The 27,681-nt window shown below is 37.3% G+C and overlaps 1 protein-coding gene and 1 long non-coding RNA gene across 4 annotated transcripts in view; one reads left to right on the forward strand and one right to left on the reverse strand.

The window, feature by feature from the left end:
- Nucleotides 1–27,681, forward strand: part of TIMP2 (TIMP metallopeptidase inhibitor 2) — a 95,992-nt gene that overhangs the window by 9,843 nt on the left and 58,468 nt on the right. The window lies entirely within an intron of this gene.
- The window catches only part of LOC103101673 (uncharacterized), a 95,181-nt gene continuing 68,132 nt past the window's right edge, over nucleotides 633–27,681 (reverse strand). Inside the window, exons 3-4 of one of the 3 annotated variants that reach the window (XR_462284.3) lie at nucleotides 27,459–27,611; nucleotides 633–14,524 (exon numbers count right to left, since the gene is read on the reverse strand). This is a non-coding gene — a long non-coding RNA (uncharacterized LOC103101673). Of the gene's footprint in view, nucleotides 27,612–27,681 lie in introns of all 3 variants that reach the window. The other 2 variants (XR_001628143.2, XR_008916455.1) reach the window with 2 other exon arrangements.

The raw sequence follows: 27,681 nt of genomic DNA on the forward strand, positions 1-27,681 counted from the left end.
ATTCTCAATCCACTGAGCCACCCAGCTATCCCCTAGACTAGGGGTTCTTAACCTGGGATCAATGGAAGGAGGATTTGTGATAAAAAAAAAATTACTACTATTTTTCAATATAATTGATTTTACTTTGTAATCCTCTATATTTTATTTTATGCATATAAAAATCTTATTCTGGGGGCAGCTGGGTGGCTCAGTAGATTGAGAGTCAGGCCTAGAGATGGGAGATCCTGGGTTCAAATGTGATCTCAGACACTTCCTAGCTGTGTGACCCTGGGCAAGTCACTTAACACCCGTTGCCTAAAAAAATCTTATTCTGCAAAGGGAGTCTTTAGGATTTACCAGACTGCCATGACATACAAAAAATAAAAAATGTTAAGAACCCCTGCCTTAGAGCATCTGGACTAAGTAGTAACATCCTTAAAATCAAAGACCATATATGCTGAGGGTTAGCAAAATCAAAACTTTGTAAAAAACTAATATGATCCATTTGTATAAAGCAAGTATCTTTTGTGATTAGAATACTAACCCATTTGGTAACCCTACTTATACTGTTTTGGGTAGGGACAAAGAAAGAGGTAAAGATAGAGAAAAAAGTCAGCTGACTTTCATACCTGTCTCTTTTGCATAATTGACAGTGCTGTAAAGTTAAGAATACACTGCTGAGGTCCCTTACCCTCCTGTTAGATATTTAGCAACCAAGTGGAGAGGGATAGATGTATTCACATTATACATTTAAGTTTAATCTTTATTATGAACACTTTCATTAGCCTGGATAATCAACTAAACAATAAATCAAGCCCTAATTTGTAGTCTTCTGTAGTATAAATGCTTATATTGAAAACAATTCAGTCAGTTTAAGCTGGTTCTTGCACACCCTTAGTGACAATAAGATAATTAATCATATAGTGTTAGGAGTCATAGGTTATAAAAACCTTTAGCACTGTGGATGTCTCTGTAAGGATCTATATTTTAGATGTGATTATTTTTTATTTTCAAGAATATTTTGATCCATTTTCCCTCTTTCCTCATCCTAATTTTTTAGGAGTAGCTTTTTTCTGGTTGGAGGTACATGAGCATTCTGATTGGACATTTTCCCCTTTGCCAGCTTGTCTATGCCCCTGATTTCACCCTCTGCCTCGCTGTCATAGCATCAGAACACTGTTGTTCCTATGGCAACAGCCTGACATAGCAGGCCAGAGAAAATTCTGGAGCTGCCAAAGAAAATGAGAGAGCATTTATTTCCACTACCTTTGGTCATTTGGCAAGAAAAACTCCACCTATATCTCTTTGGTGGCCTGTTTCTCATTGGTACAATTCCTTTCCCAGATTTTTTTTTCCCATTGTGAGGGCATTGCTATTTGGTCACCATCTGTTTAGGGAGCTTTTGTTATGGTGAAGTGATGAGATATTTTGTTCAAGGAAGTAGGTAACAGAGGCCCCTATAAAGTTCTAGGCACTTCATACCTTGGTAGTCTCTTTTTAGTGTTGTCTAAGTTTATAAGGTTTATGAGATAAAAGCAAACCCAGGATACAAAAATTATGGCAGGAGAGGAGTAGTGGTAAAAATTTCTGCTTATTCATAAGGTGAACATAGTTATAGCTGATTAGGGACTACTGTTCTAGAGTTATTTGGGGAGAGATTGGTCAGCAGAAATAAGTCAGTTCTAGTTTTGAAAGAAAAGGAGGTGATGCAAATCATGTTCAAAAATGCTTTTATTATTATCATGGGTCATTCACATGAATCAATTGAATCTATTATCTCAGTATTGCAAAGATTTATTAAGTATTCTGCAAAGTGCTAGGGTGGTTATTTTTTAAAATGATGATTGGTTCTTGCCCTGAGAGAGCTCACAACAATGGAGAAACAAGACTCACATATATGAAACAATTTGGAAACCAGATAAAATTTTGAAATAATATCTCACTTAACTGGAAGTCATTTTCCCAGTAATCTTAAATATAGAATATATCCAAGAACTATAAAGTAAGCAAATAAGGCTCCTGAGCAATCAAAACATGTTATAAAGACTATATATTAAAACTCATTGTAGTTTACTTTAAGAAGACTCCAGTCAAAGAGACCATTTGTTCTTGCTTTTAGATATAGTTTTGTGTTTTGTTTGTTTTTTAATAAAACCCTTACCTCCTATCTTAGAATTGACACTATGTTATCAGTTCCAAGGCAGAAATGTGATAATGGCTAGGAAACTGAAGTTAAGTGAATTGCCCAGGATCAAACAGCTAGGAAATGTCCGAGGGCAGATTTGAACCCAGGATTTCCTGTCTCTTGTCCTAGCTCTCTATCTTCCAAGCCACCTAGTTATCCCGCTTTAGATACAGTTTGAACTAGCCACTTTAAATGGTTTCATAGTCTATAGTAGATTCAGAACCATAAAATAGAAGGGATGGGGAATATCATTGGATTATAATAAAGCATAATTTTTGTATATTTTCATGTGTAAGGATTAAAATTTAGGAATACGGGGAGATGGGGAGACTGAGGCAGGTAGAAATTAGTTTCTCTCTGCAAGGAATATATATTTTTTAGAGGTTTATTAAAGGTTAAAGATTAAGAATATACAAGTATGAAACATGTGCCTAGGCCAGAGGCCTAGACAAAATAACCTCACATCATGGAAGAGACCTCTCTGCTCCAAAAACGGAAGTCCAAAAAAGGCCCGAGCCCTTCAAAAGCCTTTGCTTAAATATCTTCTCGATCTCGGCCCAGGTGAGATTACAAGGCATTCTGGGGAAGTGGAGCAAAGGCTCATGGGGATTGTAGTCCTGTATTCGAGTCTATTTTTTACATCCCCCCGTGTGATCATTTGTGGAAAAATTAATTTTTCCCCAAAAGGATCATAAAAACATAATAAACTTAAAAGATTACAATAGTGTGAGGATAAGAGAAAAAAGAATAAAACCAATAATTTCTGAACACATTGACAAAAAGCCGTTAGGGGGCAGTCCCCTTTGGCATAAAAGTATACATACAAATAAATGTTCAATCAACCACACCCAAAGTTCAATTTTGTGCAACTTGTGGTCTGGAGGCTTCTTCATGGTGGCTTCTCCAACAGTTCAGTTCTGGATTCAGAGAGGTAGCATCTTCTTTACCTAAAATTCTTCTCAAAAGGAATTTAAACTTTGCAATTTAAATAATGATATTTTTTACATTCCCCCGTGTTGTGGGTGATTGATCAAAATCCCCAAAATTCTCAATAGCCCAATTAATTACAATAGCAAACACACTTTCATATTTCACATAAGTTGCTGTGTGACATTTTTAAAACCTATGAATTGATGGACATTTGTCACAATTTTTACAAACGTAGCAATCTTTCAACCTTGGTAATAAACATATATTTTTTTTAAAACAAAGTAAAACTCATCTTGGGTTAAGAACATAATCAAGAAATCTATATATCATCCTGGTAGAAGTAAAATAGTGAGCTGAAGAGCATAAATAAAGGAGTGATCCTTTTTCTTGGAGGCTTTTCCCAAGGGTACAAATGCCCTGAAATTAACTGCCCAACTTCCATTCGCATGTGGGAAGGTTGGGGGTTATAAAATACATTTCACTTCAGCTACTAGAATGGGCCTTACCTCGTGGTAGGGGCAGGCAAAAATAACCAGACTGTTAAAAAAAAAATTCCAAAATCATATTTAAAAAACCCTTAAAATCAAATCATTTGAGGTATTTAGCACATTAAATTTTCAAAGGTTGTTAATACAATTATAACCAGTTCTGAAGTCCATCTATCCTCAGCAAAATAGAAAAAAGCTGTTTTTTCATATATGGGCTTATTCACAACAATATTTGTTCAACAGTTATAGGGGAAAAACAACAGAATTTCAAAACTCAGTACATTCAAAATAAATTCAATCAACCTTCAGTTCACAGAATAATATTCAATCCAGTAATATATGAACTTAAAATCACAAAGTTATATCTTAAACAAAACAATGCAATAGAATACAGAGATGTTTATAAACCATTGGAGTCTGAAATGCCTTAGAATGTAGCCTTTAGTCTCTTCAAAGTTCCTTAGGGGTTTTTTTTTTGTTTGTTTGTTTGTTTTTGTTTTTAATTATCCATTTAAATGTCTATTGTCCGAAGGTAGAGTAGTAAAGGCTAGGCTATGGGGTTCAAGGGATCCATCCAGGGCCCCATAGCTGGGAAGCATCGGAGGCCAGATTTTAACTAGAGACCTCCCGTCTCTGGGCCTGGCTTCCAGTTCGCTGGGCCACCCATTTTCCTCCCCAAAGTTAAAGTTGAATCTTTGGGCTGAGTCTGTTCCCAGACAGGCAGGTAAAATCAATGAAATTGCCAGAAGAGTCAAAAATCCTTTTAAACAGCCCATTGCTTTTTAGGTTTCTGTTTGAAAAGTCTGTTTCTTCTCTCTAGTCTTTTCTGTCTTTCCCCTCTCTGATGCCCCTGTGGCCAATACCCCCATCCACGTGGAGGCTTAGCCTAAGGGAAAAGTACCCGGTCTCCTTTCCCTCTCTTCTCTCCCCTCTGCCCACGTGGCCAATACTGTTACCAGCTGGTCGCAATGAGTCCTGAGCGATCTGCTCCGAGGATCTGGGTGATGAGCCGGCTGGGGTCACGCTTGTGGGTCTGGGGCGCAGAAATAGGCAGGCAGCGGCTGGTGAGAGGCCAGGAGCAGGAGTGGCTGCGGGCGTGGGCAAGGCCGGGACCAGGTACCAGGTGAGGATGATCAGGGCTGCAGGCTGCAGGCAGGAAGCGTCGGGGCCGAGCCAGGTGGGGTGGGCAGCAGGTCCGGAGCCTGTAGCAGCTTTGCGAGGGTAGAAAACCTTGGCCAGAGAGTTATGGCTCAAAAAAATTTCTAGGTACTAGATATTAAAACTGAATTTAAGATCAGAAAAGAAATCAGAAGATTGAAAGTTCTTTTTTTCCCGTAGTGGCTCGCCAACTGTAAGGATTAAAATTTAGGAATACGGGGAGATGGGGAGACTGAGGCAGGTAGAAATTAGTTTCTCTCTGCAAGGAATATATATTTTTTAGAGGTTTATTAAAGGTTAAAGATTAAGAATATACAAGTATGAAACATGTGCCTAGGCCAGAGGCCTAGACAAAATAACCTCACATCATGGAAGAGACCTCTCTGCTCCAAAAACGGAAGTCCAAAAAAGGCCCGAGCCCTTCAAAAGCCTTTGCTTAAATATCTTCTCGATCTCGGCCCAGGTGAGATTACAAGGCATTCTGGGGAAGTGGAGCAAAGGCTCATGGGGATTGTAGTCCTGTATTCGAGTCTATTTTTTACACATGATGATGAATCTGTAAACCTTAAAATTTCTTAGACTTATAAATGTTGGAAATTTTACCATTGGGAAATTTCATACTTGGAAAATTTCTTACTGATAGTGTATTGGAATGTGAACCCCATTGGCATGGGAGGTTCCTCCTCCTCCCTTCTTAAGATTACTTTAGGACAGAAACCTTTTGCTGAACAATGGAAAGGGCTCTGACCTATGCTTAAGCACAGAACAGGAATTTCTTTGAGTCATGATTGATTTTAGAATTGATACAATAGAGATACTTGGAATGACAGAATCAGGTCTTGGAAAATACAATTTCCACCCCACTCAGTCCTAACAGGATTTAGGAAGGGCTGCAGCATAGATCAAAATTTAATTATTTGAGAATATGACCTCCAACAGACATGTGCAAAGCCCAGACCTCTGGGCGGTCCTGGGTTAAGCTAGAGCCACCATTGGCATAGGGAAAATGATGGACAGTGATTGGTAGATGTGAGAACTGAGGGGAGGGAACTTGGATGGTTTCCTGAAAGAGAGAGGGGTCTGAGGACTGGAGGTGGTTAGAGGAGTTTGTCTGAGTGGTTGGAGTGTGCTCTGAGAAGCTTGCTCTGAAGGAAGCTGAAGGTGGGGGTCTTTGAGACTGTTTCTCCATTTTGGTCATGTGAGTAATAGGGACTGATCTCTTTTCTTTGCCCCAGCTATCTAAGGGCTTGGGCCTTTTGGCCCAGCCTAAACAGAGGGGGTATTTAAGCCCTATTCCCTTCTCTCCCCTTTCTCTCTCCCTCTCTCTCTCTCTAATTCCTTTCTTCTTCCTGTTTGTAATTAAACTCCATAAAAGGTTGACTGCTGACTTGAGTTTTCATTTAGGAATTACATAGCTGAATTCCTTGGCGACCTTAAATTAATATATATCAGTCTTTTAAAGTGATTTCCTTGTCACAAATCCAAGTCATCAGGAAAAAGGTTAAATTATGCTCAGTATCTGCCCTTTTAAAAGGCAGGAAGTATGTAAACCATTTTAGAAAAATTTTCAGTAAAAGTGGTACTGTAACATTTATTTAACATTTGGTAGTTTCAAGAAAGGAGACAGTGTAAGAGGAAGAACACTCACTGGATATGAAGCCAAAAGATTTGCTACTTACTATCTTTGGAGTAGACTCAATTAAATGGCGAACACTCCACTCTAAATCTTATGACTCCAAGAATTTGTTTCCTAAATTCTGGAAGAAAGTGAAGCCATTGACCAAAATGAGAAAGTTAGGAAAGATAGTTAGCTTAGGTAGGGAGGATGAATCTTATTTTAAATGTGGTAAATTTGAGATTAGACAAAGGGAAAGACTTTTGGAGTTCTCTTTGGTAGGGAGAAGTGTTTAAACTCATTAACAGTGAAGAATGTGAATGCTCACTATCATGTACACATACATACACACATGTAATACCACATGATAACATGCAAAGATAAAAGGAGATTAAAAAAAGATAAATAAGACAGTCTTTTACCCCTAACTGATTTCCTTGAGAAACCTAGAAGCACCCCCTGAATGTGAAATGAATGATCACTTTTGAATCTTTTACTGTGGTTGCACAGATCCTAAAAAAATGAAGTTTTAGTTAGGGAAGAATTATTATCTTCTATTGAATGAAAGTCATCACCTGAAACAAGTAAAGGTAGTCAAGAGGTAGTAGGTATGACCCTTGGTAAATGCCTTGATGAAAAATTTCTAAAAGCCTTTCTTCTCCCCCTTCTTCATTCTCACCCTCCCCCCTTTTTTCTCAGAATTCTGCTGCAGTCTTTTCTCTTGTTCTCACTCTGTCTCTCATAGTACAGGTCTCCAAACTACATCCATTTCAGGTAAGATGAATCAAATGATCTACTGATCTGAACAAAAGTGGCTATTTCTATTCATATCTTTGAAATTCTGTCTCAAATTTCTCCTTTATCAGGTAGTATACACTTCCTGTTGTACATGATGGCCACACTATCTTAGATTATAATATGTAGAAAGTCTTTCTGAGGTCTTAGTTACTAGATATGGACAATAATATCAATACAAATATCCTCCTACCCAAGTGAATAGAACTATAGCTTGAGAGAGAAGCTTTGGTTACTAGACTGATTTTGGGAAAAGGTCAGGTTAGGAGCAGCTAGGTGGCTCAGTGGGTTGAGAGCCAGACCTAGAGCCTGGAGGTCCTGTGTTCAAATTTGACCTCAGACACTGTGTGACCCTGGGCAAATCACTCAAATCACATTGCTTGGACCTTACCATTCTCCTGCATTCTTCTTTGTGCACTTAATATTGATTCTAAAATAGAAGATAAAGGTTAAAAAAAAAAGTCAGGCTAACTATTACTATCTTCAAATTCTAAACATCTTGCATTCAATTTTGATTAACTGAGTATCCTAGTTATGTGAGTTACCACATTGAGTGTACAATATTATGAATATGACTTTATCTGTTGAGATTCTTAAGGTACAACCACTTTTTTTCTCATGTTTAGACTCATTGTGAACACGGGAAGCCAGGAAACCTGGGCTCTAAGCCTTGATTCATTTACTACCCGTATGATCCTGGCTCTCACTTATAATGATAAAGTCATGGAATTTTGTGTCTAGGATCTAGCTGAGAGACTATCCAATTCGGCAAACAGTTATTAAGAACCTTACAGGTGCAAGGTAGTATGCTAGCATTTTCCAAATTACCTAGGCTAGAGGATACTTTAGTAATAGTCACTTCTTATTTTATTTTCTGCTTCCTCTGGTTAGCACTGGAAGCATTTCATAATCTGGCTGTCCCCTAGCTTTTCAGACTGATTCCACATTATTTGCCTACATATACCATTCCAACCGACATGGTCTATTTGCTATTTTTTTTACCCATTGTTCCAGAGCAGCTAGGTCATGCAGTGACAAATCTGGCCTTACACTTACAAGCTGTGTGACCTTGAGTAAGTCACTTAATCCTGTTTGCTTTGCTTATCTGTAAACTGAGCTAGAGAAGGAAATGGCAAATCCCTCTAATATCTTGCCAAGAAAACCCCAAATGGCATTGTGAAGAGTTGGATATGACTGAAATGATTAAAAAACAATACTCATCATTCCATCTCCTATCTCACAAAGTCATTTATCCCATCCCCCATACTTAAAATAGTCCACTTTGTAATATACAGTCCCTCACTCTTCAAGATTCAGTTCAAAGTCCTCCTCTTTCACTAAGCTTTTAATGATTCCATTTGTTTGCTTTCTCCAAATCATTTTTCATTTAATTTGTATATATTTTATATTATACAGGTACCTGTTTCTCACAGGATATAAACTCCTCAAGAGCAGGGATCATTTCATTGTTTGGCTTCATAGCCCTGATGCCTAAAGTTTAAATATATTGATAACATTTTTTAAAATACTGGCCTGGGGATATGGGATAACTCCAGAATAAAGTTGAAAAATACAGAGGAAATTTGTCTATTTTCACATCAAAATGTTGCCAATTAACAAGCATTTATTGACTATTCAATGTGCTAGGCATGATTCTTGACTCTAGGGATAAACCTCTCCTCCATCCCAAACAAAAGTAACAACAGTCTCTTCCTTTAAGGAGTCTTTAGTTTATTTGGAGGCAACATTTGTGTTCATGTAACAGAGTTCCTCTGCCCAGAGTGCCTTATCATAATTCCCCCAGAAAGTGGTATTCCAAGCTGCCTCTACATGGGGATTTTCAAAAGGCTCCATGAAGAAGTTAACAGTTGAGTATCTAGACCTTGAAGGACATTACGGGAGCAAGGAGGAAGTATAGCTAATGCAAAGATAGGATGCTGTTATTTGAGGAACAGCAAGGAGTTTAGGTTGGTTGATCAATGGTTCGTTTTCAAGGCATTATTGGTGGGAGTCATGTGATCCACAGAGATAGCACCCATCTGGGATTCCTCCTGCTTAGGCTCTTCTTGGACTTGATGCTTTTTTAAGGTGTAACTTTAAAGGTTAAAGTACCATATTAATATATTGTGAATTGATAGTTGAGTGCCATTAAAAAAACCCGGGTATAACCCATTTCAGTTCCCATTAGGGCGTTACTGCCTCAAAACCTCATTGGCATTCAGTTTAGGGTTGCATCAAGAAAATGTTTGTGAGCCACTGCTTTAGTTGCTCTACTCAATAACCTGGCATCTAAGGGAATTTTCCCAGCCAGCTTTATAGTTACTTTATCTTGATATGGAAGGGGAAGAGAGGTGTTCCTTTGGGTGCATGGGGAGTATTGCCTCTGTTGAAAAAGCTCTGTGTGACTTTGCTGCCTATTGGTTGGTTTCTATCACCTGGAGCAAAGGGCATGGAAAACTTTGGGTGATGAATGGTCTCACTGTCCAAACTGTACCACAAGTCTCTAGATGTCATCTAGAGGCCAAACTAGGCTATGATCTGTCTTTCCTGTATTGCTGTTTTGAGTGTAGCTACTGTATGGAAGGGAGGTCTGTGGTTTCCCTGCATGGTTATAAAGGCAGCAGGCAAAATTTTTCAGCTCAAAGGCCTGGACTAAAAAGGGAGGAAAGGAAAGAGGGAATCTCCTGGAAAGCTATGAAAATATTGCTTTTGGGCCAGATGCTGTTGTCTTGAAAGCCAAACAGAGGTACACTGGGGCTACCAACATTGAATGGCAATTGAAAGGAAGACCTGAGATCCCCCAGGAAAGAACAATGTAAATAAGACACCCAAATCAGAAACTGTGTTCTCTCTTTTCTTCCTGACCTCAGAACATTATAGATGGCATACCTTGCTGGTTCATAGAAATCTCTTCTTTTTTCTACCCCCCCCCCAACCCAGGAAAGGTAGGCAATTAGTGGCTAGGGCATAATTTAGTCTCAAGTCAAAGTTTTCAGAATGTGAAGGATCTACCAGATCAAACTCCTTTATTCATTTTTGGCTTCTTAATATCAGTGATCATAGGGCACAGTAGAGGTATAGATGACAAAAACCCACAAATTACCCCAATACCTGAGATTCAGCCAGGAACTCAACTTCTTTTGCCAGCGCTACTAATAAATATCCCAATAGATGAATTTAAGTTCATCCTTTTTATAGTTCCTGCCTATCTTAGCAAGTAGTAGAGAGGAGTGCTATATCATGCCTGTCCCAGATAGTAAAGTATGAGTAAAAAATAAAGGTGATTTCATCTTTATACCTGAAAATGTTACAGACCCTTAATTGAGCCCTGCATTAGACTGAGACCGTCATAGGAGGATGTAATTGAAAGAGCACTAGTTTGGAATTAGAAGGACCTGGGTTTGAATCTAATCTCTAATACTTGTTAGATGTGTATCTATGAGTAAATTGCTTAATTTCTTTGAACCTTAATTTCCTCCTTTGTAAAATGGGCATAATAATGCTTAAAAATGCTTTGTAAATGTGGTGCTCTTATCCAATAGGGAGTTTATGTACCATCTTGGGACTGACTTTATAATCAGGCTTGAAATTGGATGAAACCTTTGGATCAACCATATGTATAGTTTAGATTACAGAAAAGCATAGCCACTCTTTTTTTTTTTTTAATTTAAATTTGTTTGTTACATTCAAATACCCAGGTAACTCCTTCCCTCCTCTCCCATTAAAGAAGGCTCATTTGAGGAAAAATATATATGTATACATATACATATATATGTACATATATATATGTCTTACTTATTTCTATTTATCATTTCTCTTAAAGTAGACATACACAAGTCATTCTTCAAACAATATTTCTGTTATTGTTTATAATGTTCTCTTGGTTATGCTCATTTCACTCATCAAAATTTCATGTAGGTCTTTCCATGTTTGTTTTTTTTTTACATTACACTGCTCATCATTTCTTATAGCACAATACAGCACTTTCCATTACAATCATGTGCCACAACTTGTTCCTCCATTCTCCTGTTGATGGGCATCACTTCAATTTCCAGTTCTTTGCCACTAAAAAGAGAGCCTTTATAAATATTTTAGAGTTTATAGGTTCTTTTCCTTTATTCCCTGATCACCTTAAAAGGTATACAATCAACTCTTAATAATTCAAGTAATGATCATCTGACAGATCTTTCTCCCTCAAATATTTTGCTATTCTTTTCTATTCCTACCTTTGACCCTTAGAAACAGAAAGATCAACTGATTTCATGGTAGGAAAGGATTGAAAACAAAGTAGATGCCCATAAATCAGGTTAAATAAATTGTGGGGCATTAATTTAATGAAACAATTGCTGTGGTAGTAAACAACGATGAAGATAAAAAACACATATTTGTTTGGGAAGATGTGAACTGATAACAAAGTAAAGTAAAAGCAGAACCAGTAATACAATATACACAATGACTATAACAATATAACTGGAAAGAATAACAGAATAATTGAAACCAAATTCTGTGAAATTATAAAGACTAAGTTTAAGTCCAAAAATGAGAATGGAGAAGATCCCTCCCTCTCCCCCCCCATCTCCCCTGCTTCTTCCCTCCCCAGCTTTGTGGAGATGTGAGGCCATGTAGATGAGTATAGTACTAGATTTTGACATGCTAATTATTTTTCTAAACTATTTCCCCTCTGTTGTATTCTTAAAAAGACGACCTCCTGGGGTAAAGGGTAGGAATATCTTGGGAAATGCATATGTAATAACAAAGGATATTAAATTTTTTAAGTGACTGATATGCAAAGATTGCCAGGTAGAAGAAGGGACATCATATTAAAAGGAAGAAAAGGGAGGAAGACTAACAGGATATGCAATGGCAATTCAGACTCCATTTTAAATAGTTGCAGTCTCAACTAAGGACAGGTAGGTGGTTGAATGGTAGGAGTGATAGATTTGGAGTCAGGAAGTCCCAAATTCAAATCCCTATCCATGTCATTTAATTGCTGTCTGCCTCAGTTTCCTCATTTCTAAAATGAGGATATAAAAATAGCACCTACCTTCCAGAGTTATTGTGAAGATAAAATTATGTAATATTTGTAAAGCACTTTGTAATCCTTAAAACATGATATAAATGCTAAGCATTGTTATAGTTGTTATAGAGTTTCATAAGGAATAGATCTTTAAATAGATCCAACTTTATGCAGTGTGACTTTAAATGGAGACCTATCTTAAATAGGTCACTATATATATTTGTTTAGTAATTCATCTATAAAATGAAAGAGCTGGATTTGCTGATCTATAAACTATATAACCTATATATATATATATATATATATATTACCTATAGTTCTAAGATTCTATGTTCCCTATTATCACTCTCCTAAAAAAACAATCACAGTAATATTTTGATGGTCCTTCCTCTTCTTCTCCATCCACTTTCTCCCATCACCAATTTAGTCAGGATACCATTTGTAAAATTATTAGTAGCTCTTGAATTCTTGGCTATATCTGTGATTTCATAAGTTTAAGTATTCCTTTCAGTCATGTGGATCCCCCCTTCTCCCATACTGTTCAATTCTTTCCACAAATTCTGGTAGCTGTTGTCTCCCAACCCTCAGGATATTTTCTTTCCTCAATGAATTCAGGACCTTGTTCCCAGTCTTTCCTGTATGCCTCCTGTTCTCACATTAGAGGACTTCCTGTGTCATATCATATCAGTAAGTATACTGACATGAGATATTTGTAATATTTACATATATACATATAGATAGATAAATAGATAATCTAAAATGCTCTAACCTTCTACTTCTTCCATTTAGTTATTTCTCATGACTTTGTCCTCTACCTCACCTCAGCTCTTGCCATTACCTACAAATTTCATTGTTCATAAACTCTGAAATTTCCTTATCTGACCACAATCTGGCTTCCTATAGAGAAAGAAAGGAATCTTGTAATTCCCAACATCCTTAAAAGGATAGCTCAGGTACCACTTCCTGCAACAATAGAATCATAGCTAGAAAGAGGTCTTGAGAAGCCATTGAGTTCTCCTCCTCCCCCCCTTTTTTTACATACAAGAAAATTGAGGCACAGGGATATAGTAAATTTCAGAGGTGGAATTTGGTCTCAGATCTTCCTGACTGTCTAGTCTGTCCATATATTCAGGACCATTGAAGTTTTGGGGGGGACTATAACTCCAATAGTCAAATATTATTTAAAATCAAGTTTTTGAAACAGTGCTCGTCCTGCTTACTTTTCACATAACTATCATATAACAAAAACTCTGTGTTGGGAATACAAAAGTTTAAAAAAAAGGCTGGATCCTTACCCTCAAGAAGCTTTTAATAATTCTTTTATATGGTTCTTTAAGGTTTACCTAGCACTTTTGTCACAATAAGCCTCTTAGGTAGGTAGTATGGAAGATTAGTTAAGAAAAGGACACAAATAACTATTAATAAGCATTTTGTTAATGCATGAGAAATAAGGATGAAGCACTATGAGACATTCAAATATGAGATATCATTTTCTGTCTTTAGCACTAATACTGTTATTGGTGATCAGGAAACTTTAAAAAAATTTGACACATAATAATTAAGTGTCTACTTTGTGTCAGGCACTGCTAGGTGCTAGATATACAAAGACAGAAATAAAATAGTCCTTGCCTTAAAGGAGGGGTGGAGGATGGAAAGAGGAAATATCACCAACACTTAAATAAACAGAAAATAATTTGAGAAGGAAGTGAATTTTTAAAACTGGGAAAATAGAAAGAGGTGATCTCAGAGTTGAACCTTAAAGAAAGATAAGGATTCTAGGCTTGTATGGTATTTTCAAAACACTTTCATGGTATTTTGTCCTACAAAGCATAGAGGTCATTCCACATGTGGAAAAGTTTCTACTTCAGATAGAGCTAGCTAGCATTTTGACTATTCTAAATTTGGACTCAATTTTGGGACAAGAAATGGTTGAATTAGTAAGCACAGTAGTCCCCAAAAGGCTGGAGAACAAATCTCTCCATTTAAAAGGTGTTTGATTTTGGTTCTTGCCCTTCTATGTTGTGCTCAGAATTCTAACTCTGCCTTAATATTATATTACAGCTACCCACCTGCGTGCCCTGCCAACAAATGGATTAAATCAGGGTATCTGGCAGGCCTCAAACTCATGAAGTCTTCCGTTGGCAGATTGGGATGAATAAGAAAAATTTGTTCCAAAAGCCATGAAGGCAGCTAAAGTAGGCTCTCTGGAGAGCTTAGAGCTTGGTCAGACATTGAAGATGCCATGGTCATCCACCACATCCTGGGGCATCACCAGTCATCCTGAATTTTGTCTTGCCACTGGTCTTGGATGATTTTGGAAGAGAGATTGAGGCTGACGACTCGGTATAGCTGTCTCACTTAGATCCAATTCATCCAAAAAACAGAGAACAAACAACAATTAGAGAGGGTAAAAAGGTAGTATATGCACTTCAAAGCCAAAGAGAAATGATTTTTTATCATCTGGTTTTGTGGGTAGTTAGTGCTGTACCTTGAACATAGTACTTAACAGCACTGCTAAGTATGTAACTTTGGACAGGTCACTTCCCTTCAATTCTTTGATCTGTGAGATGAAGAAATTCTATCTAAATTTTCTGTTAGTTCTAAATCTCTATAGTTTTCTACCTTTAATTAGAATTCATTTATTCTAATGAAAGGTTATTCTGACCATTCCTGGGTTTATCTAATCTTACTGCAAGGTATTGACTCATAACTCTGACCAGAGGTGGGGCAGAAACATCACATTTGGTGACTTGGTCCTGCTTAACTTAGCTTCTTGAAAACCAAAGTCTTAATTGGTGAAAAGGCCACCAGGATCTTCTTTTGAGTGAGTTATTTTCATTTCTATTTTCCAAGGTAGTAGTTGTGGTCTGTATGTTCCAAGCTGGGAAATTCTCTTTTATAGCCACGTACTTTGACTAAATGTGGATTTGTGGAACTGGGAGAGATACCACTCACCCCCACCCTTACATACTAGTATTATTACATCTCTAGAATAGGAATTTCTACTGTCCTTCTATATCTTCTACCCCCGACTCCTAATACCCCAGAGAAATAAAGCAGAGGCTGGTATGTGACCCTGTCTGAACTCCAGCCATCGTTCATTGATATATCTGATAAAATAGATTGAACTCAGAGTAAGATTTTGTCCTGCACTTCCCCTGAGCTCCTGCTGCCATCTATCCTGAGCAACTTTCTGGTGTGAAGACTCAAAAAAAAATTTTTTTTGAAAAGCGACTGAATTTCTTTTCCCAATTCCATTGTTATGAGGAATCATTTTACTTTTATCAGGCAGTTCCATTTCTTTTTTTTAAATTTTTTTTTTAAATTTCCATTTCTAGTAGTCAGCCAATAAACATTTATTAAGCACCTACTATGTGCCAGGCACTGTGCTAAGCACTGGGGATACAGCCCTTCTGGCTTCCCAGAAATTTATATATAGACCTATTTATCATGTATTTATCATGTGTGTGTCTATATATACATGTACACAAAGTCAGTGTCTCATTGTTCACCTTGACATAGGTTTTAAGCATTCAAGCAGTCCTTTCTATACATGTGTTAGTTCCTCTAGCTGTGATTTTGGGGTTGTTTTTTGTTTCTTCTTAATTATAGGCCCTTATTCCCATATGGACTCTTCTTGAACATTCTTTCATTGTTCATTCATGTCCAACTTTTCCTGACTGTTTGAGGTTTTCTTGACCAAGATACTGGAACAGCCTGCTATTTCCTTCTCCAGCTCATTTTATAAAGGAAGAACTGAGGTAAGCAGGGTTTAGTGACTTGCCCAGGAATTGAACTCAGGAAAATGAGTTCCTGATTGTCTGGTACTCTTAACTACTGTACCATCTAGCTACCCGTTTAACTCTATAAATCCTTGGAAAAGCAATATATTTTTTCTTTTTTGGTTTGTGCTTAAGTCTTCTTCTGTGACTCCAGGTTGAAAATTTTTCCCTCAGAACTACCTGAGGCAGTTTTGTGTAAAGAAATTCTCTGAACAGACTTAACTCAGTATCTTAAATTTCTATGAGGTTGGTCTTCTACATTGGTAGGCATATTATCATGGGTTCTTCCCAAGGTGAATACCTTCTTCTTCTTCATTTTCTCTTTTCCCTCTATCTCTTCATAGTCTTCCTCTTCTAAATCTAGAGTATCTTATTGACCCTTTATATTTTTTCATAATTCTTTCCTATCCTTTTTTCCACCAGAGATCTCCATAGATATTTTTAGAGAACTGCATTCATAAAACCTCATCTCTGAACATTTGTCCATCTTCAACTCATTTACTCAATGGCTATGGCTTCATCCAATATGGACAGAACTCCAAATCCACAGTTATTTTCTTTTTTGTCAGGGAAGGGGTTTCCACTATGGTGTTCTGTAGGATTTGCCTATTGCTCTGGCAAGGCATTTACCACAAAAGGTGGATCTAAGGGAAGCTCTGGGTGGAACCTGTTAAGTTAGGTATTGGTCCAGGAACCAATGTGGGCTTGTGGGGGAGGAGTTCAGATTACTAGCTAAGTCAAAAATAGTTCACTTACTAGACCATACTATGGTAGTAGAAATCAGGAAGTGTGGTGAAATTGTTATGTGGTCACATCAGCACTTTCTGGTTCCCACATTTCATAAGTAGTAGTCATTTTGGACACAACCCTATCTAACTCAGTAAGCAAAAATTTCTGCTCTTGTGCAAATAAATTAACATAGTGAGCAGAGCAATAAAATCTAAGGACTAAAACTTGATAGGATAAGAAAAGGAGATTTTAAGCAAAAGAGAGCTTTCAAAACAAAAGTATGTGAGGAGGGAGAGGGAGAGGGGGAGAGAGAGAGAGAGAAATAGAGAGAGAGAGAGAGAGAGAGCGCGCATACATTCAACTTTAGCATGAGAAAAAAAAAAGTGAGATGATTTCAAGTTTTCTTTCCAAAAGTGATTGTAACCTGTCGCTTTGGTCTTTCTCTAGAATTGTCAGATTCATTAGAGCAGCCCTGCCCACATTCCTAGACTATTAGGCTCTCTGTCAGATTAGTAATAAAAGGCAGTTGCTGTATATTCAGTTCTTTAGAGGGGGAAGTTAGCTAAATTATGGTAAATCAAGACTTTTTTTTTATCTGCATAGATGAGTTAATATTAGAATCACTGCAAATAAAAGGTGTTATGTAAAAAGGGAAAAGTTGACTTGGATTTTCCAATGCCAGGTTTCTTCCCAGAGTCACTGAGGTCCCCTAGTAGGCATGTACTTAGTGTGAATAGCTATACTTGTGAGAATACAGAATTTGGACTCAGAGGACTTTGATTCAAAACTTGGCCCAGCCATTTAATATCTATGTGACTTTGGGGACAAGTCATTTGACCTCTCTGAATTTGTTTCCTTATCTTTGTTAAATTTAAAATTATATCTCTAATAATAAAAATATTATATTTTATGAGGTTTATTAAGGATCATTAGAAATCAAGGAATAAAGAAGACACAAAATAAAAACCACATGCCCATGGCTGATTAGCCCATTTAAAATCCCCACACTTAGATTACCATCATACTTGCTACATCATTGAAGAAAGGAAGAGAAGAGAAGAGAGCCTGGGAGGTGTTACTGCCAGTTAGGACCAATTGTGATCTCGCCTAAGTGGAGACTCAGGTGAGATTATAGGGAATTCTGGGAAATACCAGGGACTTCTGGGGAGTGAAATCTAGGGTTCAAAATCTCCATTTATACATAACTCCCTATGATCCTATTGGGAAACCAGTTTCCCCAAAAGGATCATGGAAAAGTAATCAACTTTAAGATTGCAATAATTTTGGAATAAAAGGAAAAGAGAACAAAACCAATGATTACTGGGTGCATTGACAAAAAGCCAGTTAGGGGGCAGTCCCCTTTGGCATAAGAGTATACATACAAAATAAATGTGTTACAACCCCACACAGTTCAAATCACCACATCCCAAAGTTCACTCTGGATCTGTGGAGGCATCTTCATGGTGTCGTCTCCAAACAGTTCACTTTCTGGATTCGGAGGGGTAGCATGTTTCTTAGCCTAAAATTATTCTCAAAAGGAATTTAAACTTTGCAATTTAAAATAATAATAATTATACATTCCTCCCCTGAAGAGGGTGTTGAAAAACACAGGGATCACTTAGGGATGCATGGCTGAGTTATGAGGTATATGAATCAATTGGGAAGAGAAATTAAAAAAACATAAAAAAATCCAAATTAAAAAAAATTCTGGATGAAATATAGACTATCAATGTCTTATGTGTAAAAATTCTAAGTATAGGAAAAAATAAATCTATAACAGGTCCTTGAATCAGGGCCCAATTAAAATGATTTAAGCAATGATGCATTTACTCAATCAGTAGCCAGGACTACAGAAAGTTTGCCACACTATGAAAGACAGAACAGGGACTAAATTTTTAGGAGCCAGGTAGGAGCCAGATTTGAGATACTTGGTAGAATGTGGAACAAGGAAGACCTGCCTTTAACACATGTTAAACAACTGCAACCTCAAACCCCAAACAAGTTCAAGTCCTCTTGTCTTGGCTCAAAATTTTCATCAACCCCATTGGGGTTGGTCTCTTTGACCTTGTGCTCTATTGGCACTATGCAGTTTAGCTTTGTGCTTCTTTGGCACTATGCAATAGCTCTTTTTGTATTCTCTTGTCCTGGAATCAGACAGAATCATTAAGCAAAGTCCTATAATTTTTTCAAACAATTAGTGGCATCATTTTTATAGTCTCAAGCTTTTGGGGTATGCATTGACATTATAGCAAATATCTTTTAAACTTTTATTACTGCAAAATCAAAAAAAGTTAAAGAAAATCTTAATACTGGTGACATGTGCTTCAAATATAAAAAGGAGAGAAAAACTGAAATGGTATATTGCACATGCAAGAAAATATAATAATAAAAGTTTTTTTAATTAAAAATATAGCTTATACTCATTGACACTGTGTCAGCTAAGGACATGTAGAATACAAAAGTTTCTCACCAAAAATGAGATCCATTTTGTCTTCATACCTGGCCATGATCCACTGTGAGTACAAGCAAATGAATTTCACAAGGTAACAGTTTTTCATAAAGAACAATAGTACAACAGGTAATATACATTCAAAAAGTACAAAAATCCCCCAAATTCACAATATCCCAGTTGATTATAATAGCAAACAAACCCACTAACATATTTCAAATAAGTTGCTGTATGACATAAAAAGAAATGGATGCTTGTCACAAGTTTTTCAGGTGTAGCAATGTTTCTACCTTGGCTGAGATATTTTTAAAAATCTATTACTTTACTGCCATCATTACAAAAATGTGGCAGTCTAGAAAAAACCTCTGTACTGTTGATGTTGGGTCTAAAAATATTACCCAGAATCTAGAGATCATTCTGGTGAAAGGGTAAAGTGAGCTGAAGAATTATAAATGAGAGATGCTCCCTTTTTGGGAGCCATCCAGGGGTACCATGCCCTGGGATTAACTTCCCAGCTCCTTTGGTATGAGACTGTGATGTCCCATCCATTCACATTTTTATAAATGTGGAGGTGGGGATTATAATTGTATTTCACTTCAGCTACTAAAATGGGCCTTACCTCCTGTTAGAGGCAGGCAAAATGATCAGTTGTTGAAAAAAATCTAAAAATCATGTCTAAAGACCCCTTAAAATAAATTTGAGGTATTTAGCTATTAAATTTTCCAAAGGTTGTTATTACAATTGTCACCAGTTTTGATGAAGTCCATCCATCCTCTATGTGACAATTTACAAAGTCAAAATAGAAAAAAGACTTTTTTTTATATTTGGGTTTATTCAATAATATTTGTTTGGTATAGTTATAGGGGAAAAGCAACAGAATATAACAGTAGTTAAAACCCAGTACATTAAAATGATTCAGTGTAACAGAATAGTATTGAATACATTAATATATGAATTTAAAACCAACAAAATTAAATCTTAAACAAAATAATCAGCAAAATGCAACAAAATGCAGAGATTTTTATAAAACATGGAAATCTGAAAAGCCTTAAAAATATAACCTCCAGTCTCTTTAAAGTTCATTTTTTTTAATCCATTGAGATTCCTTTTGTCAGTACTGTGGAATTCCCAATATCGAGGAAGAACATGTGTTTTAGGAATCTCAAATTGGGCAGTCCCAAATGGCAAAGAGTTGCAGGGAGATAAATTTTTTCCCCTGAACCTCAGGTAAGATAAGTAAAAGGATCAGTGCACTCAAAAAATATCCTTTGAAATAGGCAATTCACTGCTCTCTCGTAGAATACGCCATACTTGTAATCAACTTCTTGTTTGGAAAAGTCTCTTCCTTCTCCTCATTTCTACCCCCTCCAGGTCCCCTGCCATGTGGAGGCTAATTGTAGCCTAAGGAAAGAACACCCCAGTTTTTACCAGTTGGTTTGTGATTCCAAAGACACAGGGGCAGTTACCAGCAGCCTGGGTCCTGGGGCTGGCCTGGTGCAATCTGGATCAGAGGCCAGAGAACAGGAGTAGAGTTGCTGGGCCTGGACTGGGGCTTGGAGAGCGATCTGGATTAAGAAAGTCAAGTGGATGGCTGGAGGCAGGAGCAGGCAGGGTGGGTGGGGTTGGTGAAAAGCCTTGGCAGGAGAAACGTGGCTTTAAAAAAAATTATCTAGGCTATCTTAAAAAAATTGAGAGTTATTCTCTAGTCCCTTTATGGTCGCCAACTGTTAAATTTAAAATTATATATCTAATAATAAAAATATTATATTTTATGAAGTTTATTAAGGATCACTCGAAATCAAGGAATAAAGAAAACACAAAATAAAAAAAGCCCATGGCTGATTAGCCCATTTAAAATCCCCACACTTAGCTTACCACTATACTTGCTACATCATTGCAAAAGGAAGAGAAGAGAAGAGAGAGTGGGAGGTGTTATTGCCAGTTAAATCAAATTGTGATCTCGCCTATGTGGAAACTCAGGTGAGATTATAGAGAATTCTGGGAAATACCAAGGACTTCTGGGAATGTAGTCTAGGGTTCAAAATCTCCATTTATACATCTTACTGCAGCTACCTCCTCATCACATTTACAGGTTGGGTCCTATAAGATACTACTACTATAAAATTTCAAAGTACTAGAGTACTTTATAGTCCATACTTCTAAAATTATCTGAGCTTCCACCAATACTGTATATATAACCTTTAATAGTTAGCTAGTTGATATTATTCTAAAAAAAGGCATTTACTAAAATGGCATAGCATCAACAGTATTAACAAGGCATTGTTACTCCCATAAATCTGGGATACACTCCTATAAATACACATAATGTCAATGCACAGAGTGGGTACTCACACAGAAAGGTCAGTTATGGAAAAGACAGCATTGGAAACTCTCACTTCTAGTACTATCAAGCTCTAATTTCTTTCCTCTTTTTTGGGGCATCCTCATAGTGCATTGTCTTCTCTAAGTTCCATGCCCCGCCCCACAGCTTTACTCAGTAAGCCTTGTGTCTCCTGCTAGGGTCAGCTGGGCAGTGTTCCACTTCCAGATACCCTTGTTAGTAGGGGTAGAGAGGTAAGAGAATTCCCTTACCTCTTCACCTCCCCTCCAGCTTTGGTGGCATAAAGGAAAAGATAAAATGACATTCCTTCATAGGAGCCAAATTCTTTTTCTTCATAGGCAAATCTCAGCTTTCAGAGATAACTCAACTGTACTGATTAGAGTTCCCCTTGTACTGAAAGACTCCTGAACTGCAACCTTGCCTTTTAAAGGTCACCAAGACAATATTTCTCCCCCTGTAATTCCTTCAGGATTGAGGAATTTCCATACACCTCTTAAAAGATTGAGGGGAGGGGAACTAAAATATATTTCCATTAAAAGCTATGAATGGGGTGGGGGGGGAGGGAAGATGAGTGGCTCAGTGGATTGAGAGTCAGGCCTAGAGACCAGAGGTCCTAGGTTCAAATCTTGCCTCAGATACTTCCCAGCTGTGTGACCCTGGGCAAGTCATTTAACCCCCATTACCTAGCCTTTACCACTCTTCTGCCTTGGAGCCAACACACAGTATTGGCTCCAAGACGAAAGGTAAGGATTTTTAAAAAAGCTATGAATGGATCCATTCCCAGTTGTATACTTTTAATAATGAATGAATGGATCAGTCAACATATGAGCCACTGAAGGTTTCCTGCTCTTTACAAGATATGAATGTAACCACTTATTTATTGCTTTAGTTAACTTAGGTACCAATCAATTCGCTAATCAATCCTCTACCACTCCTATATATATTTAAATAGGGGAGTTGGACTAGATAACCCTTATGGTCTATTCTGGATCCCTCTCTGTAATCATGTGAGCTTCCAATCGTTTTTCATTGCTGTTTTTTATTCCACCAAGTCTTGTGGATCCCTTTTTGTCTCTTAGGTTGACTGGGGTTGGATGTATTTGGCTTAGTGGGAAAATTATTTACTTTTATTTCTTTGGCTAGGTAGTACAATGGGATAGAGTACTAGAACAGGAGTCAGGAAGACCGGAGTTCAAATATAGCCTCAGATACTAACTATGTGCCCCTGGGCAAGTTACTTAACCATTGTCTACCTCAGTTTCCTCAACTATAAAATGGGAGTAATAATAGCACTTACCTTCCAGGGTTTTTGTGAGAACAGAATAAGCTCTACTCCTCTACACAGTGCTTGACATGTAGTACTACTTAATAAATGCCCGTTCTTTTCCTTCCATCCTTTTGTGGCTTCCCACTCTTTCTGAATTGCTCACTTAACCAAGGTATTCTCTAGTCACTGATTTAGTCTATGCCTTGTGGGAGAGTTGTTTCCTTTAATTTGCTCTGGGAAATGGGACCACAAGGAAGACCACTAAGGCCTTCTAGAGAATGACTCCACCTCCCTATTTACCAGTCCTCTTTTCCCCTGACAGGAATTTTGACTCATTGTTTGCCCAGGGGAATTCACAGTCTGGATTAATTTTTAAGCTGTTTGTAGGGAGTTGAATAATATCCTTTCAGTAAAACTCATTATTCTATCCATCCCCCAGACAGATATTCTGGCAATTTGGAAAGAAAATCTTGCTGCTTTCAGCAGTCTTTGAACAAATGAAATGCATGTGGAGTAATAATGCTTTGGGTTAACACCAATTTTTGAAAGATTAAATGAACACTAGTAAAAAATAAAAACTTTAAAGAAACAGATAAGCTTTGAAACAAATGAACATTTCTGCTGGGAGGGAGAGAGGTAGGAGAAGAAGCAGGACAAGCATTTACATATAGTGCTTACTGTGTGCTAGGTACTTTACAAATAGCTCATTTGATTCTCACAAAAACTCTTGAAAGGTAGATGCTGATATCTCCATTTTATAGTGGAAAACATTAAGGAAGGCATGTAAGTCATATGAGTATCTGAGGCTGGATTTGGACTCAAGTCTTTATGACTCCAGGCCCAGCACTCTAGTCTTAGTGCAATCTTCTATCTTTAGCCTGTTGTCTCTCTGTAGCTGAAGAAGGTTGAGGTGTATATAGGGAAGGTGGTAGTCTTATCTTGCTTATACCCTTGTCCTAGAAACAGTCTCTGTTTGCAGCTAGCAGTCATACACTCCAAGGGCTCCCTGTCCCACCTCCAGCACACTAACCTCCCTTCCCTCTTTCTCTTCTGCCCTCCTTTCCTTAATGTTATCTTTTTGCAGGAGAAGCCCCCTACTCTTTGCTTCTCACTTACGGAGATGTTGAGTTTCTAGGCTCAGTCCCAAGGCTCTCCAAGCAGATTGGTGAGCTCCTGCTCATAGCTCTATTAGCATTCCTAGGTGTCTCTCTCACCTATATTTTTCCCTTGGGCTGTTTCCCTGCTGTTTTTTTGTTTTTTATTAATTGTCTGCCACCCAATTCCCTGGGCTCTCTGTGGCAAACCACCATGCTATTTTCAGACCCAGTAACTTCCAGTATGACTTGTTCTTTACAGTCTGAATGATTTAAAGGGAGTCATAGGTATCACTATTAAAAAGAGTTCACAGAGTTCATAACCATTTAGAGCTGGAAGTGAACTAGAAATCAAATAACCCAACCTCTTCATTTAACTGTTATAGAAACCAAGGATATAGAGGTTAAAATGACTTTTCAAAAGTCATTCAAGATTTGAGCCTTGACTCTCTGACTCCAAATCCAGTGCTTTTTCCAAAACATCACCTCACCTCTCAAGAAGGAACTTCAGATTATAAGTTCACATGGCCCTTCTCTAAGTGACAGTGTGGTATTATAGGGAAGGACTGAGTTAAAAGTCCTTGGTTCATGTTCTGGCTTCACAGTTTACTTTATGATCTTGGGTAAGTCACTTAAAATTTTTCATCTTTCATTTCATCATCTCTAAAATGGAGATAATAATGCCTATCTCAAAGTTCATGAGTCTGTGGCATATTGACAATTACAGTATCCTATAAGGCATTAAGCAAGGTACTTAGGATAATGGAACTGGAAGGAACCTCAGAGGTTATCTAGTCCAACTTATTCATTTTACAGATGAAAAAACGGAAACCTATGGAAGCTTTGTGGCTTGCTCACATCATACTGATAGTAAGTGGAAGGGCTGAGACTTGTTACTCTTAATCTAGCATTCTTTAGATTGGTTGTACCGTATTGCCTCCCTTCTCTCTAATTCTGTCTCTTTGCCTGTAAAATTAGGGGACTGGACTAGATGATCTCTAAGGTCTTATAGCAACTGTAAAAAACAAATGTCAACTACATCCCTTGAGTCTTACTCTTTCAACAATAGTTTTTCTGCATACAGAGTACATATATAGTCTGTCTTTTAGAGATGGCGTACACACATAGGCTCTTATTCTCCCATCCCTAACTCAGATTAGCAGTTCTGGGACCCCAGAGCTTGGAATTCTAGGGCCAACCCTGAGATATTGGGAGTGTCTTTCTCTAGTGTTATCACTCACAAATCCCTTCCTGTTATCTTCTGCCATTATCATTTACCCAGCTAATATATCAGTAACCAACTGACTACTTGATATATCTCCTACTTCAATCAGATTTTACTAGGTAGAAATATTTACTGATAAAAAGCTATTTTATATATAATCACAGTATATTTGTTTCTATACAGCTAGGTTAATAAGAATCTTTACTGATAAAGTAAGAACAAAAGTGCAAAATACTCCCAAACTAAGTGTCTACTCCTCTTCAGTTTGTGGGGAGGATGGACTCAGACTTAAAGTGATTACTATCAACAACCCTCTCCCCCCTCTAGCCAACCAAATTCATGTCAAGGATTGACACAGCTAATGGATGAATTTTTCCTTTGCTTACTGGGTCTCAAGATTTTTGATTACTTCATCACTGAACTGAGTCAAGCAGGTTGCTTTTTACCAGGCACAACTTGCAAACTCTGTTATATAGACTCAAGTTGTTGGTAGGCTTTGAGAATTTTTGAAGCTCATGAGGTTGCATCTCCAATACTCATTCAACCTAGGATTAGGAAAGAAGAAATACAAAAGGAAAAGAAGAAACATAAGCTTCTTGTGTTCAAGATTGCATGGTAGCCTGATTAGGCATTTGTAGCAGTGATTCTCACCCAGAGGCCTGCAACATTTTTCTTCCTCATTTGAAGGAGAGAGTGAGAGAGATGGAGGAACAGAGGGAGGACAGATTTTGTTTGCACAATCAGTTCTAGTTCAGTATCCAATTATAAGACTTTCTGTCACCACGCTGTAAGGCAACAAGAAACAAGATGTCTGTGTATAACCTGAATTGGGAAGAAGGCCTTCTTATATGTAGGCCCAGAAGCAAGCTCACTAAACTTTCATGTATGTTGATGATACCAGGTAGAGCATATTCAGTATGCTGTATGAATCAGTCCTTCATTAACCAGTCATCCTGTTATATAGAGTTAGTGAGATGAAACAATTTTCTCCAAACAAGCCAATCAAATAATAAATCTCAGAGTTCTGGTCCAGTAGGTATTCAAGCCATCACTACTTTTTCTTTATTTTTAGGATAATTTTTAAAAAAGTTTCTGTTTCTTCCACAGTCTTGAAAAGCACAAGTGCTATTATTCTCTGGTTAATCCTATAATAAGAATAATATTAGGGGGCAGCTAGGTAGCTCAGTGGATTGAGAGCCAGGCCAAAAGACAGGAAGTCCTGGGTTCTAATCTGGCCTCAGACATTTACTAGCAATGTGACCCTGGGCAAGTCACTTAACTCCAGTTGCCTAGCTCTTACCACCTTTCTGCCTTGAAACCAATACTTAGTAAAGATTCTAAGGTTAGGGTTTTAAAGGTTAAAAAAAAAGGAAAAGAAATATGAAATGGACTATAGAAGTGACATTGGCATTAGTTATAGTAATTTTGTTAAGAAATTTATTCAAAATAAAAGAACTGGCAAAACAAGGAGACTTAAAGAGCCCACTTTAGCAAACATTTGACTTGTTTGCCATATGGAAAGGAGATGACTATCAAGGATAATGCCAAGTTAAAATATTAACTTGTCTATAAAATTTTACAAAGGATGATGGGCAATTATGAGAAGTTTTGTCTTTTAAGCAGAAAGAAGCGGTGGAGGGTAAAATCAGTTTTAAGAAATCTTAGCAAGATACCTAAATAAGCCAGATCATTCTAAGAGCACCCAATGATGAAAATGAAAAGATTACAAACAGAAAGAAAATGGAGATTTTAAAAAAAATATTTCAGCTGACTTATTTTTCCACCTTATGGTACCATCATACTTGAAACTTAATGTTGCAATCCTTGAGGCAGGAATAGCACTAAAGAGAATGAGAAACATTTTAGGACTGAATCAAGTATATATAAGGGAGATCTGTGCTAGGGAAGACACAATTGTGATGGCATCGAGGGGCCATGCCATCAGAGAGAGAGATCAGAGTCATGGAAAAAAATTTGAACCTTATTAATATACACTTCTTTCAAAAAGTGAATGAAAGAACATCAGTAACTATTGACTTTTACACTTATTCTCCCATCTTTACAAAGTCTTTACAAAATTTTTACAAAATCTACGAATGAATTGAAGCCATTCTCCATGAAAACATTATTAAAGAATAAGCAGGTTTTCACAAAAGATTTTTTTAAATGATTCACATATTTACCATCTAGTGATTGACTGAAAGATGTAGTAAGTAGAAGGTTCTATTATTGTGCTCACTGTTGAACAAAATTCTTTCTGATAGACTCTTTTACAACAATATGTCTCCATTTGATATATCAAGATAATTTAAGATTTCTTGGAAGGTGTAACAAAAACATTCTTATTCAGTAATCTGATTATAACCCTCAGGCAAAGAAAGATGCAGGGAGATGTGATACTCACCAAAAGTATTTGCCACTGTGCTGGTGGAGATCTAGGTCAGAGTTCAGGTTGAGGTGGATATGAATGGTGATGTCCTTCAGATACTTCCTTTTGCATATGACCTTGGGTTGTTTGCATCAATCCCCAAGACATTTAGAGCCTTTAAGTAGAGATCTGAAATCAGGTAAAGGAATATGGCTTGTCTGTCCACAAAAGAAAGTAAATGAATGAAGGATATCTGTGG

Source organism: Monodelphis domestica, chromosome 2, assembly GCF_027887165.1.
Source record: "Monodelphis domestica isolate mMonDom1 chromosome 2, mMonDom1.pri, whole genome shotgun sequence".
Taxonomy (NCBI): Eukaryota; Metazoa; Chordata; class Mammalia; order Didelphimorphia; family Didelphidae; genus Monodelphis; species Monodelphis domestica.